General features: G+C 39.2%; 1 protein-coding gene across 1 annotated transcript in view; it reads right to left on the reverse strand.

Annotated features, from left to right (window-relative positions):
• Window positions 1–13,581, reverse strand: part of LOC106879995 (retinol dehydrogenase 11) — a 55,746-nt gene extending 42,165 nt beyond the window's left edge. The window contains exon 1 of the mRNA XM_014929778.3: window positions 13,508–13,581. The gene's annotated coding sequence lies outside the window, so the exon portion shown is untranslated. The remainder of the gene's footprint in view (window positions 1–13,507) is intronic.
• Window positions 13,582–16,338: the final 2,757 nt, after the last annotated feature.

Genomic DNA, 16,338 nt, shown 5'->3' on the forward strand with positions numbered 1-16,338 from the left:
ATTTCCTCCTCCTGCCAGCTTGCATTTCCTCCTCCTACCAGCTTGCATTTCCTCCTCCTGCCAGCTTGCATTTCCTCCTCCACCACCAGCTTGCATTTCCTCCTCCTGCCAGCTTGCATTTCCTCCTCCACCACCAGCTTGCATTTCCTCCTCCTTCCAGCTTGCATTTCCTCCTCCTGCCAGCTTGCATTTCCTCCTCCTGCCCGCTTGCATTTCCTCCTCCTACCAGCTTGCATTTCCTCCTCCTGCCAGCTTGCATTTCCTCCTCCACCACCAGCTTGCATTTCCTCCTCCTGCCAGCTTGCATTTCCTCCTCCTACCAGCTTGCATTTCCTCCTCCTGCCAGCTTGCATTTCCTCCTCCACCACCAGCTTGCATTTCCTCCTCCTGCCAGCTTGCATTTCCTCCTCCTACCAGCTTGCATTTCCTCCTCCTACCAGGTTGCATTTCCTCCTCCTTCCAGCTTGCATTTCCTCCTCCACCACCAGCTTGCATTTCCTCCTCCTGCCAGCTTGCATTTCCTCCTCCTACCAGCTTGCATTTCCTCCTCCTGCCAGCTTGCATTTCCTCCTCCTGCCAGCTTGCATTTCCTCCTCCACCACCAGCTTGCATTTCCTCCTCCTGCCAGCTTGCATTTCCTCCTCCTGCCAGCTTGCATTTCCTCCTCCACCACCAGCTTGCATTTCCTCCTCCTGCCAGCTTGCATTTCCTCCTCCTACCAGCTTGTATTTCCTCCTCCTACCAGCTTGCATTTCCTCCTCCTGCCAGCTTGCATTTCCTCCTCCACCACCAGCTTGCAGTTCCTCCTGCCAGCTTGCATTTCCTCCTCCTACCAGCTTGCATTTCCTCCTCCTGCCAGCTTGCATTTCCTCCTCCTACCAGCTTGCATTTCCTCCTCCTACCAGCTTGCATTTCCTCCTCCTGCCAGCTTGCATTTCCTCCTCCTGCCAGCTTGCATTTCCTCCTCCACCACCAGCTTGCATTTCCTCCTCCTGCCAGCTTGCATTTCCTCCTCCTACCAGCTTGCATTTCCTCCTCCTACCAGCTTGCATTTCCTCCTCCTGCCAGCTTGCAGCCCTCCTTTCAAGTGATATTCTCCTGTATTATTCTGTTTTTGCATTGACACTTTGCCCACAATTTCCTTTAATCAGATACACTCTTATAAAGATTATACTACTTTCTGCCGCTCCCAACCTTTAATACAAACATCACATATATACAACCTAGACAATTCCCTTTCATGAAGAATGCAAGGCTACTATGGAACTTGAAAAATTTTGTGATAGCAACTTGAATCTAGTTTTATTCAATGACAGCAAAACACTATTATCATGCATATAAAAAAAATCCCATTACAAAAGTTGTTTAACCCTTTAGCATTTAAACAGACCATATCTGGCCAAAATAATATATCTGTTTTATCTTCAAACTGGCCAGATCCAGCCTCTCACACCTACCTTACAATGTTATTCTAAAAATAAGCAATCACATCATTGAAATCTTAAAGAGACAAGATAATGCAGGATTAATTCAAAACAATGTGGATAAGTAAGTATCGAATTTAACTGAGTTGTCAGAATGCTGAAGGGTTAAAGAGCTACAGTTCCCAGAAATCATGGAATTATCTTGAATCAAATTCAATGTCCTCCCCCACCCACCCATTCATTAAACAAAAGCAACAGGCTCCATGTTAATTTAAACTGACTCTGAAATAAATATGAATCAGTTAATCCTTTTTTCTCTCTGACCCACTTTAAATGTCTGCAATGCTACCCATTTTGACCAATGAATTTATAAAATAATTTAAGAAAGGCTACACCAAACAGAATTTTTTTTTTTTTTTTTTCAGAGAAGAGTTGTGGCTCTCAAAGGTTTTGATTTTGTGTGGTGCACTGGCAGCACCTTCTCAATTACTTTTCCCCAGTGATTTTCAGGTTATAACATGATAATGCATTCCGTAGGCTTATACCACTTGTTTGACTTCATGGCACAATGGAGTCTCCCAAAGCCTTATATCACTATTTGCACTTTTGAAAATACTGGAACCTAACAAATTTTTTATTGTTGTTATTGCTTGTGAATAATAACAATAACATTGCTAGCATTACTAATGGATTACTAGTGACACCTATTGAAAAGACAAATCTCTTCCTAATGTGACAAAGTTTCAATTAATGGCAGGTGTGAGTTAATTTCACTTGTATGTATCTAGCTAATTGAGCTTACATGAGAGCCTTTAGGTGACTGCTCAACCAGCTAGAAGTAATGACCATATCTTCTTTATATCACACCTTATCATTCCCAAAATGAGTGGGCATGTTGTATTATGTATTCCTAGATGCACTATGCTTTGAAAAAAGAACAGCATGTTTATGGCTGAAGTACATAAGGTTGCTCAATCAAGTGTTAAATAGCAACAAAAACTACAAATAACAATGTAAGTAACTGAAACTCTCAATGCAAAAAAGAAACTCGAACTACTATTTTCTCATACAGCCAGGCATAAAGTTTAAAAACAGTTATTTTTATTGTTGTTGCTAAGGCAATGAGCTGGTATAATTGTTAGCATGCTGGACAAAATGCTTAGCGGCATTCTTATGTTTTGAGTTCAAATTCCACTGAGATCAACTTTGTCTTACATCCTTTCAGAGTCAATGGAATAAATAGTAGTCAAGTACTGGGGTTGATGTAAGGGATTAGCCCCCTCATCCAACATTTCAGGCTCTGTGCCTAGAGTAGAAAGGATTATTATTATTGTTGTTGTAGTGAATGTTCTAGAGTAGAAGTAAAGTCCATAATAAGCTGATACTTTTGAAGCTATTTTGATTTTCTGATCAAACTATATCATTTAATTTACCTTACATAGAATATGTTAAGGGATATGTTTAAGAAAGGTGTTATGTCAGATCATTGTATAGAGTTACCTCTCTAAATACAAGGCAGTGTTATAATGTCAAAAAAGTATTGTTATATTAACAAATACCATCTATACAGTAGAGGTAGGCTCTGTTCTAGCAACGTTCAACATTTTGAACCGATAAGGAAGGCCTCTACATGGTTGCTCAACCTGTTAAAAATAACAGCCAAGTCTTCCATCATCATCTTAAGGAAGAGAAACAACTTAGATAATATAGTTCTAGAAAGTCCTCCCTCTAACTTCCCAAAAGTTGGGATGGTCATAGTTGGAATACCCCTGATCATGAGTCTGGTAAGTTAGGTTGATCTAGAACTAAACAATAATCTCTTTTGTGATATCTACACACAGCAATTATCTTACTTATGTTGCTAATTTCAATGAAAATGGCAAGCACATGACAACTTCCATTCACATATTCCAATGCTTCTAATGCTTTGTGTTAAATGTTAGAATTTTTCTGTCTGATGTTACAAGAGCTGACTGAAAAGTTAATAGGTTCATCAAGATACTCTCATGGAGTGTGACCAAATGAGATTTATTTTTCAACATAGTTCTCCTTGCATTCCACACATGTCTTCCATTGTATCGTAGTACTTGGATCCCATTGGTGAAGAAGCATTCATCGTATTGCTCAAAAATATTATCAACTGCAGATATAATGTCATCATCATTGCAGAATTAACTGGTTTCACTTGTATAAAAGTGATAATGCATTCCAACTGATTTTTGCAAAAGCAACAGCAACAACAACAAACAAGCAACACAGACACTTTTATGCTTGAAAATAACAATTTCGAATGATACAGATTAATATACATAAAAACATTTGAAGAGAAATACGTTAAGGAATAAATATAAATCCTAATATTGTAATAAGGTATGTTCTTACCACAAAAAAAAAAAAAAACTATTCTGACTATATGTCTGTGCACACATTTGAATGTGGTGTATGCCAGAAGGCTTGCAAATCCAATGGTAATCTTAAAAGACATGTTAGGATCCACAATGAGCAGAACTTACCTGCAGGTGTTGATAGTACAAATCAGAGGTGCAATCTGTGTGGGTGTTTTTTTCAAAACATTGTCTGGTTTAAAAAGCCACCTCAGACGCCATGAAAGAGCTAAGGGGTAGGTACAGGAGGTGGTCAAACTCTGTGTAAGGAGTAGACAACCACCATCTTATCACAAAAGATGTTGACTAGTGTGTGAGGGTTGAAGGTGAAATGAAAGTTACTGAGAGGATGAGGGACACTATCTGCTATATGATAGTTAATCATCATCAACATCCACTTCAGGGTGAAGAGCTTTTCCAAAGTTGTTTGATGTTTATGGTACATTATTACTTTGTGGAGATCAGTGTAGAAACTGAGATCATTGAAAACTCCACTTGTAATTTTTATGTTACAGCCATGATTAGAGTCGTTATCAACAAAAGCTTGCAGACCTTCCTCTATAAGTGCCAATCTGTTAGCAATATTCTTTGCAGTCAGTTTAAGTGGAATTTCCGTATTCTTATCAGTATTCTCAGCTTGATCTAGTTTTAGCAGCATCAACTTCTCATTAGATAAACTTCCTCTATGGGACACTAGCAACTCAACCACATCATCCCCTATGACTTCTTCAAACCCTATATCATTTATTAGGTCGTCAAGTATGAAATTTATAGTAAGGTATATGGCAAGCTTTGACAGCCGCTCACTTTGCGCCATTTTAATATTTTGACAATCTTTATCTTTTGTTAGAAAACTGACACATTTATTTCTTTATTCTAACTGACTTCATGCTTTATAAAGTATCTATAAATTGCTTTTTGTTATTTTTGTTTAGAAATGGGTAAGTTGGAATTTGTACAGTTTTGAAATATGAGTTCTTTCTTGGAAATGCAGCATCACAGACAACTTGGAATATTAATGGAGTATTTCATTTTAATGTTATTACACAGCAGGCAGTATCAAATTGGTTTGAAAAATTTCGTTCTCGTAACTTTGACCTCATTAATGAGCAATGCAGTTGACCATGTGACAAAGGTGGATAATGACAAACTGAAAGCCACTATCGTGCAAAGTGCCTGTGAATTATTGTTGCTCTTTGGTGTTAGCACGCAAATAATATTGACTCGCCTAGTTCAAATTGGTAAAGTGAAAAAGTTGGATAAGTGGGTTCCACATGAAAATGAAAATCAGAAACAGCAACATTTGGAAGCCTGTATTATGCTACTTTCTCATCACAAAAATGAATCATTTTTTAACTGAATTGTAACATGTGATGAGAAATAGATCAAATACAACAACTGTAAACGTTCAGCACAATGGTTGGACAAAGACGAGCCACCAAAACAAAGTCTAAAAAGTAAAATTCATCAAAAGAAGCTGATGGTGTGTGTTTAGTGGTCTGGTGCAGGTGTGATCTATTATGATTTGATTAAACCTGATTCATCAATCCTGGCTGAAGTACACTGCAGCTAACTGGACCAAATGATGCAGAAACTTACACAAAAAAAAACAGCCTAGATTAGTCAACAGATCCACTCCTATTTTATTGCAAGACAACACCAGACCACACATCACAAAAATGACACTGGCGAACCTAAAGGAGTTGGAGTTGGAAGTTCTTCATCATCCACCATGCACACCTGATTTTGCCCCCACTGACTACCACTTCTTCCAGAATTTGGATAACTTTTTGATAGGAAAATAATTTAATTCCAACGATGCTGTAAAACAGGACTCTAGATTGCAAAGCTCTTACAGTTCTGGGCTGGACAAGCTACCGCTGAAATGGCAAGAGTGTATTGACAATACGGCTGCATACTTTCTGAATAAAACTATTCCTTGTATTTATAAAACATTAGCAAACTTTTTTGTCTTTTCTACAAATTTCATACTTGACGACTAAATACAAGCGCCACAATCTCTTTCCGAATTTGGTGTAGACTTTCTGCTTGTAAAAAACTTGTGAAGTCACAGAAACAATCTGGTCATATATTTTCTAAGTACCATTCAAAGCTGAAGGCTCCACTTCATCCCATGACTTAACTACATCATCTACAGCATCTATTAAGTTTCTATCTGCAGGTGTATCTTCCCTGTCAATTGCTATCAGAAGTTGTTTGAAATTTTCAGATAATGTACCTTGAAGTTAACTATCAAACCATGATCCATGAGCCAGGGAGAAGAGTTCATAGTCTTGGGGATATACTCTGCTCTAACATTATCAGAAACTTAAATAAAGTTCACTGGGTGCTTTGATGTGTTCTCTAAAAGAAGCAATTCCACTAAGGTCAACCTTACCTTTCATTCTTTTGAGGTCAATAAAATAAGTACCAGTTGAGCACTGGGACTGGGGTTGAATTAATAAACTTACCCCCTCCCCTGAACTTGCTGGCCTTGTGCCAAAATTTGAAAACAATATTATATCTAACACTAAGGCAGTGAGCTGACAGAAACATTAGCATGCTGGGGAAAATGCTTAGCACCGTTTTGTCCATCTTTACATCCTGAGTTGAAATTCTGCTGAGGTTGACTTTGCCTTTCATCCTTTTGGGGCTCGATAAAATAAGTACCAGTCAAGCATTGGGGTTGATGTAATTGACTTACCCACTTCCCTGAATTTGCTGCTCTCGTGTCAATATTTGAAGCTAATCTGGCACTGTACCTTTCTACAGCAAGACAAAAAGTGTTTTTAAGCTACTCTCCAAGAATGCACTTGGTCACCCATACCTTCTTATTTGAATTCCACATCAGAGGGAAATTAATCTTTGCATAACCCTTGAAAGCCTATTGATTTTCAGAGTAATACATGAGTAGAGGTTTTAATTTCATATCACCAGTGGTATTTCCACTCACAAGAAGCCTCAGACAATTTTCAGAAACTTTGAATCCTCGAGTGCTCATTTTCCTTCTTGAGAAATAGATATTTTAGTAGAAGTTTCCTCAATAGTATATACTTGCTCTGATGCGTAACCCCCTTTAAGAATTAATTTTTTCCAGTGGTTGACCATAACTAGTGGCAGTTTCTGAATCAGCTTCAACGGTCATTTTTATGTCGGACTAATACAAATGCATAAACTTTTCAAACCAGATTTTACAAGCCAAAAAAACGCTTCTCATTAAAAGTTTCACCTTTCTTTTTCTATAAATCATCGTACAAATTTTTGGCTTTTTAAATTACCAATTGCTTATCAGCACATTTTGTTAAGCCTGATCCTTAATCCATAAACTTAAAAGTAGTCCCATTTTGAACATCATATTAGATCTATGAAAAAATAAGGTCCAAAGAGTTAACAGAGTACTTCTTGAGCACTTAAGTCCATTTCTATTGCCCTGTAGTGTTCCATGATAAATGTTGCAGGCTTTAATTTTTTTGGCAATGGGACTGGTTTTTTTCTTTTCCTTCATCAAATTTTTTTAAAACATGAAGTTTAATATTCAGTGTAATCCCTTTACAGTTCCTTTTCACACTACTACCTTCAGGTCCACTTGATGACTTCTTTCTGAACATCTTGAATCATAGGTATATCTAATAGCAGTGGTGGTCAACAGTTATCCACAACAAATGTGTAGTAAAAGAAGTAGCAGAAGGAAAGAACTGTTTTGTGAGAGCTAAAAACCATTATCTTATTTCTATGTTTGTAAGAATGGGAGTGAGAAGATGAAAAGGTGGTGAAATGAGATATGAAGGGGTACTGTATAATTACAATTAGTTAAAGGGGTACCTTGCCCTGAGTATGACATTAAACTGCATTAGGTGGTGAGGCTCTATTTCAGGAGTTCTGGGGTTGTGGTGAGTGTGGGGTCGCCCCTTAATTACCATTACTTGCAAGTCCATTCTGACCCAGAATGGTATTACCTGTTAGGGCCCCATCTATAGGTCAAATAGATTTTTGTATAGGTAGATTGAGCTCCTAGCTGCAGTGAAAGCAATCACTTGAAGAAAAGGTAAACTTCAAAATTAATGCCCTCTTCCAACATACCCTAAGCTAGCACAGAAAAATTTGGCTGATAAAACTAACATGAGGTACGCTCAATAACATAGATTTAGATGAGAGAAGGCCACTTCTGAGCCCTCGACAGGCAACCAGTAGGGCACATCAACAGCCCTGAACTGGCATATCTTGAATGCTCTTGCCAAAGACCAAGTGCTATGGAGGCAACTGTCTCATGTTGATGCACATTCTGCTGCAGGCAGAGATAACAGAAAATAATGTTGATGAGAGATACCAGGTCCTTGGGTACTTTGGTTCTGGTACCACTGACTTAAGCCATATAAACATTGCTATCATATTGATATCATTGTTGTTGTTGCCCAGAGGTTATTCAAATGCTGGTGTGTTTGATAGTAGTGGTGATGATGGTGGAGATATTGTTGTTGGAGGTCACATTGTTCTTGTTAATTGTATTCTCTTTTACTCTTTTACTCTTCTACTTGTTTCAGTCATTTGACTGTGGCCATGCTAGAGCACTGCCTTTAGTCGAGCAAATTGATCCCAGGACTTATTCTATCAGTCTCTTTTGCCGAACCGCTAAGTTACGGGGACGTAAACACACCAGCATCAGTTGTCAAGTGATGTTGGGGCACAAACACAGACACACAAACACAAACATATACATACTTATATATATACATATATACGACGGGCTTCTTTCAGTTTCCGTCTACCAAATCCACTCACAAGGCTTTGGTCGGCCCGAGGCTATAGTAGATGACACTTGCCCAAGGTGCCACGCAGTGGGACTGAACCCAGAACCATGTGGTTTGTAAGCAGGCTACTTACCACACAGCCACTCCTACGCCTGTATTGTTGATGTTTAGTTTCAAGTCAGTTTTCATTGTACTAAGATATTTCATTCAACATTTTTAAATGTTGCTCTATGGTAACAACATCAGCTCATGTTATTATTCTTGTTATTTTAGGTGGAGTTGCTTATCTTGTTCACACTGTTACTATTCTGATGCTGCTGTTTTAGGTCATTAAGGAGATGGTGGGTTGGTAACGGTGGTGGTGGTTGTACTGGTTTTGGTATTGATGGTAGTTGTGTTAGAGTTGATGATGGTGGTTAGTGGTGGTTGTGAAGGCTGATTTATACACACACATACACGTGCATGCACATGCAAACACACACACGCACACACAGATAAATAGATAGATAAACAGACAGAGAGACAGACAGATACTTATTGTGATACTGCAAAATATATACAAATCCATACACAAATATTCACAATGAAAAATTCCATCACCTCATACTCTGTAAAGACAAACGCTTGCTTCCACAAACACACACATACATGTATGTAATGTGATTTACTCTCATTTTCATATACATAAATATGTGTGTGTTTGCATATAAATATATCAGGGTGTCCACAAAGTCTGGGTACATGGGGATTAACACATACTTTAAGAAATAATCATTTCTTATATCTAATTGTTTATGCTATGATTTTATTTACTCCTCCATGTACCCAGACCTTGTGGACACCCTGTATATATATCATCATTGTCATCATCATCATCATCATCATTGTCATCGTCATCATTTAGTATCCGATCTCTATGCTGGCATGGGTTAGATAGTTTGATTGGAGCTGCACCAGGTTCCAGTCTGATTTGGTATGGTTTCTACAGCTGGATGTGCCCTTCCTAATGCCAACCACTCCAGGAGTGTAATGGGTGCTTTTACATGCCACCAGCATGGGTGCCATTTAGATGACACCAGCAATTACCACAACTATGATTCATGACTGGGTGCCACTTATATGACACCAGCAATGACCATGACCACAATGCATGGGTGCCATATACATGGTACCAGCAATGACCACAACTATGATTCATGGGTGCTATTTGCATGGCACTGGCAACAACTCATGGGTGCCATTTATATGGCACTACCAATGACCATGATTCTCGGGTGCCAATTTACATGGCACCATCGATGACCACGATTATGATGTCACAGGTGTCAATTACATGGCACCAGCACTGACCATGACAATTCACAAGTGTCATTTACATGATACTGTCAACGACCATGACTACATGACTACGATGCATGGGTGCCACTTACCACATGACACCAGCACAGCCGCATCTACGATTTCTCTTGGCCTGATGAGTCTTCTCACACACAGCATATTGCCAGAGCTCTCGGTCACTTGTCATCACCTCTGTGAGGCCCAACGTTCAAAGATCATGCTTCACCACCTCACCCCATGTCTTCCTGGGTCTATCTTTTCCACAGGTTCCCTCCACAGTTAGAGATTGACACTTCTTTACACAGGTGTCCTTGTACACACACATCACATGACCACACCAGCACATTTGTATCTCTTGCACACTACATCTGATGCCTCTTATGCCCAGCTTTTCTCTCAAGAGGCTTACATTCTGTTGTACATGCACACTGACATTACACATCCAGCGAAGCAATACTGGCTTCATTTCTTTCAAGCCTATACATGTCCTTGGTGGTCACAGCCTATGTTTCACTGCCATGTAGTATAGCTGTTCAGACACATACATCATACAGTCTGCTTTCACTCTGAGGGAAAGGCCCTTTGTTACCAACTGAATTTTGCCCATCCTATTCTTATTTCCGCAGCTACACTCCCCGAGCAGCATCCACTCCTACTACTGACTTGGTCACCAAGATAATAGAAGCTATCAACTACCTCTAGCTTACCTGCCTGGCATTTGATGGAGTCTATTTTCTCTACATATTGTACCTATGCATTTTCTTTACATGTAAATTATATTTTTCCCTGTTAATCTTCCTCTGATATTGCTACACCTCTTATGTGTCCATAGCTTACATCTTATAGAGTTTCTTCCTGTGCTTTTCTACAGATTGAGTAAGGCCATCTACCTCAGGGGATTTGTGATATGTCTGCTTTCCTACTAACTAACACTTTGGTTTTTGCTAGACTAACTCTAAAGCCCTTTGATTCTCGACCTTGCTTCCACACCTAAAATTTCTTCTCTAGTTCTTGAAGTGATTCGCTATGAGATCAAAGTTATCAGCATTGAGGGGCTCCCAGAGCAGCTTGTCTTAAATTCTTCTGTTATTGCCTGGAGGACTATGATGAACAGGAGAGGGCAGAGGACTTCAGGGTAGAAGTAGGGGTTCACCAAGGATCCCCCTACTTCTACCCTGAATTCATCACTATGTTTGTCGCTAATCTCCACCTTACTGATGGCATCTCTGTACATGGCTTATGTCACTTTCACCAACTACTCATCTATCTCTAGTTTTTGCTTTGACCATCAGGGATTGAAAGACCCTATCAAAGGCTTTCTCCATGTCAACAAAAGTCAAGTACAAAGGTTTATCTTTGGCTAGGTACCTCTTCTTCACCACTGATGCTATATTTCTTACCAGAAATATAGCATCAGTGGTGCTTCTCCCTGGCACAAAATCAAACTGCATCTCATCCTAATTAGTTGGGCTATGACCCTCTCTGTAACTTTCATCACCTGATCTAACAGTTTGATACATCTGTAATTATTTCTGTCCAGGGCATCACCTTTACATTTGTAGCTGTTGACTCTGATGCTGCTACACCAGTCATTGGGTATGACTCCCTCATGTACAACCTGATTTACTATATGGGTAACAAGTCCATACCCAATACCACCAGATTTTTTAAGCATCTCAGCAGTGATTCCTGATGGGCCAGGGGCTTTCCTGGTCTTCATGGCTTTATCTACCGATTGCCGGTCCTTCTGTTGAATTCACTTTAGGCAGACTCTCCTTCTCCCATGCATTCTCTACATTTAAGTAGCCTTTCATAGTGACACTTCCAAGCCTCTTTCTTTACAAAGTTACTAACTGTAAGTGAACCAACATCCATGCAGACACACTCCTCTCCCACAACATCACAATTTTCCCTGGCACACTGTCTTGCAAGCTGAAACACTTCACGCCTCTGGTCCTCATGTTGTAAGACACTGGCAACCTTCTCCCTTTCTGCTTCATTCCTAGCTAAATATACCTGCTTCCAAGTTTCCCTTCTAGCTGCCTGATATAACTCCTTATGTGTATGTGTGTGTGTGTGTGTGTGTGTGTATAATAATACAAATGATATGTGAGTATATGCATATATACGTACATGTATGTACATACCTTCATCTACATGTATATATAGATACATATCTGGGTACAGGACATCACAAAAAAACGTGGACAAAATGAAAAACAGAACATAAACAGAGCACAAAAACACACAGGCCACATAGGGAACATTTCCTTCATCAGCTGCCACCATTCTAAAACTAAGCGTTTTGAAGAGTTAGGGCAATATATATATATATATATATATATATATATATATATATATATATATATATAATTTGGAAAGTAATATTTTTAGTCAGTGCCGTCATGATAGAAAAGTTGTTTTGGAAATGTAGTCTTTCTATTTGCCAACTGACACATTATGGACACAACTGGAATCATTCAAAGGCAGATAGTTTTGGCATTTTTTAAAGCCTAGTACTTATTCAATTGGTCTCTCCTGCTGAACTGCTAATTTATGGAGACGTAAACACACCAACACTGGTTGTCAAGCAGTGGTGGGGGCCGAACACAGACACAAAGACACACACACACACACACACGTATGTGCGCGCACACACACACACACACACACACATGCATATACACACAACAGGCTTCTCTCAGTTTCCATCTGCTAAATGCACTTGCCTAAGGCTTTGATCAGCTTGAGGTTGTAGTAGAAGACACTTGTCCAAAGTGCCATGCAGTGGGACTAAACCCAGAACCATGTGGTTGAGAAGAAAGCCTCTTACCACATAGCCATACCTTAATAGATGGCTACTTCAATTTTGTATACCAGATTATGTAACATCCCATCGACCTATATTTTATTTAAGCATTAAGTTGTCTATGACTATACATTATTCAATATATCTTTCCATTTTATTTTAATTATTCACTGGGTCTCATCCTAGATTAGTAAGATTGATACCAAAGGTATTCTTCTTGAACCTTTGTTAATCACCAACTGTAGGAAAAGTAAGAGCAGGAAGGTGGAGAGGGAATTTAAGAGGTGACATAATAGGAAAAAAGAACTGAGCATAATGATTAGAGTAGATTTAGCTGCTATTTTTAGCATAGAGATTGAGAACCTGTGTAGAGACTTCCACGGTAGTGGCTGCTACATTGCTATTGACTTACGAAATATCTTATCATTCTGTAATCAGATTTCTTCACTCATGAATTCAGTGTATTGTTGCTATGTTATTGTGTGTTAAGATTGCTGTTATAAGATGTTGAAATTACTAGTGATGAAGTTCTCTTAGCTGGGTTCTTTTCAGTATTTACCAACATAAAATAATGTTACTTCATTTGTCTGCACTGTCTGACTTTCAGTTTTCTAAATTTAGTTAAGTTAGTCTCCCCACAACTACACATATTTACAAATCAGACGACAGTTTTCTATATTAACAAGGATGGAACGGATTATAGAAATTCTTTTGGTTCAAGCACAAAGCAAAATATTTATATAGACTATTGATTTATCCTACTTCATGACTGAATGAGTGAGTAAACAATTCAAAATGTTTTACCTTTTTTCCAACACTGCTCAACACCTTTTCTGCAACACTCTTACCAGAGCATTTAACTTGGTGACCCAGTTCTCTAAGTAAACAGCTAGGAACAGCACACAGTGATGGAAAACAGAAGTATTGTAAACATTTTCAATTATCATTCGTTCTTAATATTGAGTTTGACAACTATGAAATTTTACCATGAAAGATACCTATCAAATAAGGCTTTGCTTTCAACTTCGTTACTATCACTCTGATGTGGGCAGGAAAATAAATGACTGGATTATTTAATTACTGAGAAATAAAAACAAACTCAAGTTTCCACAAATATGAATTTGCAGTTGAGATTATTATGACTGCATACTGTAATGTTTAAGCTATGTGAGTCATCATTACAGCTCTTGGAAACCACTAAGTTATGCGAGGATATATATATCATCATCATCATCGTTTAACGTCTGCTTTCCATGCTAGCATAGGTTGGACGATTTGACTGAGGATTGGCAAACCAGATGGCTGCACCAGGCTTCAATCTGATCTGGCAGAGTTTCTACAGCTGGATGCCCTTCCTAACGCCAACCACTCAGAGTGGGTGCTTTTACGTGCCACCAGCACAAGGGCCAGTCAGGCGGTACTGGCAACAGCCATGCTCAAAATGGTGTATTTACGTGCCACCTGCACAGGAGCCAGTCCAGCGGCACTGGTAACGACCTCGCTCGAATGTTTTTTCATGTGCCACTGGCACAAGTGCCAGTAATTCGACGCTGGTAACGATCATGCTCAAATGGTGTTATTTACGTGCACCCATTATCTGCCATATACATGTACATACATAAATACATATGCATACATGTTTCTCAGGCGAATGAGCATTTTAAAATTTTTAAATGGTGTCTCACACACACAGCAACATACACTTTCTCCTTCCCTCTCTCTCACTCACACCCCTCTCATTCTCTCTTTCAAACAAACACACACTCACTAAAAAGAGATGTGAGAAAAAGTAAATAAATAAAATTTACATTACCTCTCTCCCACTCTCTCTCTCTCTCTCACACACACAGCGATACACTCTTTCTCTCTCTTTACAACAACACCTCTCTCTCTCTCTCTCTCTCTCTCTCTCTCCCTCAGTCAATAACTCACACACTCATTCAAAAAAGATGTGAGGAAAAACAAATAAAATATGTATGCTGTTTTTGCCCTCACACACACACACACACGCAGCAACATACATCTCTCTCTTTCTTTCTCCCTCTCTCTCACATACACATATACACAACACACACTTTCTGTCTCGCACCCCTCATCATCACATACACACATCCCTGTCAAGTTTCTCTCTTTCACTTTATGCTGACATCCAACGAAATGTACATTTCCAGCCACAGAAATAAATGATGTCTGCAATTTACTGTTTCAGTTTGTGGATGTTGTAAGATATTTCTCTGAGAATGAGGCGATACACACACACACACTTTCCAGTGTAAGGGAGACAATCGGTTTCTGACCATTACTTCGTAAAGAGTTACCTTCCTTGTCCAAAATAGTCACTATCGAAAGTTTTTATGACTTTCTGACCCGAGGTGCCCCATTACTCCATATTACTGCATAAGTGACAAAGCTAAAGAGTGTAGAACCATCTGTGGAACATAAGTGATATATTTGCCAAGCATGAACGAAATCGGATGAAAAATATTGATTTTATGTGAGCTCAAGCTAATGGTTGGTCTCACACACACACACATACATACATACATACATACATACATATATATATATGTATATATATATATATATATATATCGTCGTTGTCGTTTAACGTCCGCTTTCCATGCTAGCATGGGTTGGACGATTTGACTGAGGACTGGTGAAACCAGATGGCTACACCAGGCTCCAATCTGATTTGGCAGAATTTCTACAGCTGGATGCCCTTCCTAACGCCAACCACTCAGAGAGTGTAGTGGGTGCTTTTACGTGTCACCCGCACGAAGGCCAGTCAGGCGGTACTGGCAACACCCACGCTCAAAATGGTGCATTTCATGTGCCACCCGCACAAGAGCCAGTCCAGGGGCACTGGCAACGATCTCGCTCGAAAAATTTCATGTGTCTCCCGCACATGAGCCAGTCCAGGCAACGATCTTGCTCGAAAATCCACAAAGTCCAGCCAGGCGGCACTGGCAATGGTCATGCTCAAATGGTGCATTTCATGTGTCACCCACACAAGAGCCAGTCCAGGGGCACTGGCAACGATCTCGCTCGAAAAGTCAGTAAATAGTGGGGTTGTGTTAACCGCACGTGGAGAAATAATAGGAAAATGAAAAAAAGCCAGAATGCTAAACTGGAAGCATATTTTAATAAAGATTTCTTCTAACCGGTTTTCATTGTGAAAAGCAAATTATCAAGAAGAAGGAGAATGAAAATGTTTTTTTTACAAAGAAGTACAAAATGAAGAAAATAATATATAAAACAATAAATATACCCATACATTATATTGTCTTTGAGCTTTTGTAGTTCAACAGTAGTTCATGTATAAACTGGTAGGAAAAATAAGGATGCATGAGAGTTGAGAGTTTTGTTAGGTTTAAAAAAAAGGGTTAAAAGTTTGTGTTAAGCAGGAAATGTGGTGTCAAAACAGGAAGTGTGTGTAAGGGGAGACAAGTGTTTTTAGTTGGAGTTATGAACTCTTTTTCAACAGGAAGTTTGTGTCTGTTCATAGAGAAATAAGGTCACTGGGGGGTGTCTGTGTTAAGAAATGGTTGGAATTTCTCTATGAAAAGATTCTCCTTGTTGATTCTTTCTTGTGTGGAGATTCTGTCTTTACATTGATAGAAAGGGAATATAATGAA

Source organism: Octopus bimaculoides, chromosome 14, assembly GCF_046866305.1.
Source record: "Octopus bimaculoides isolate indiv1 chromosome 14, ASM4686630v1, whole genome shotgun sequence".
In the NCBI taxonomy this organism is placed as follows: domain Eukaryota; kingdom Metazoa; phylum Mollusca; class Cephalopoda; order Octopoda; family Octopodidae; genus Octopus; species Octopus bimaculoides.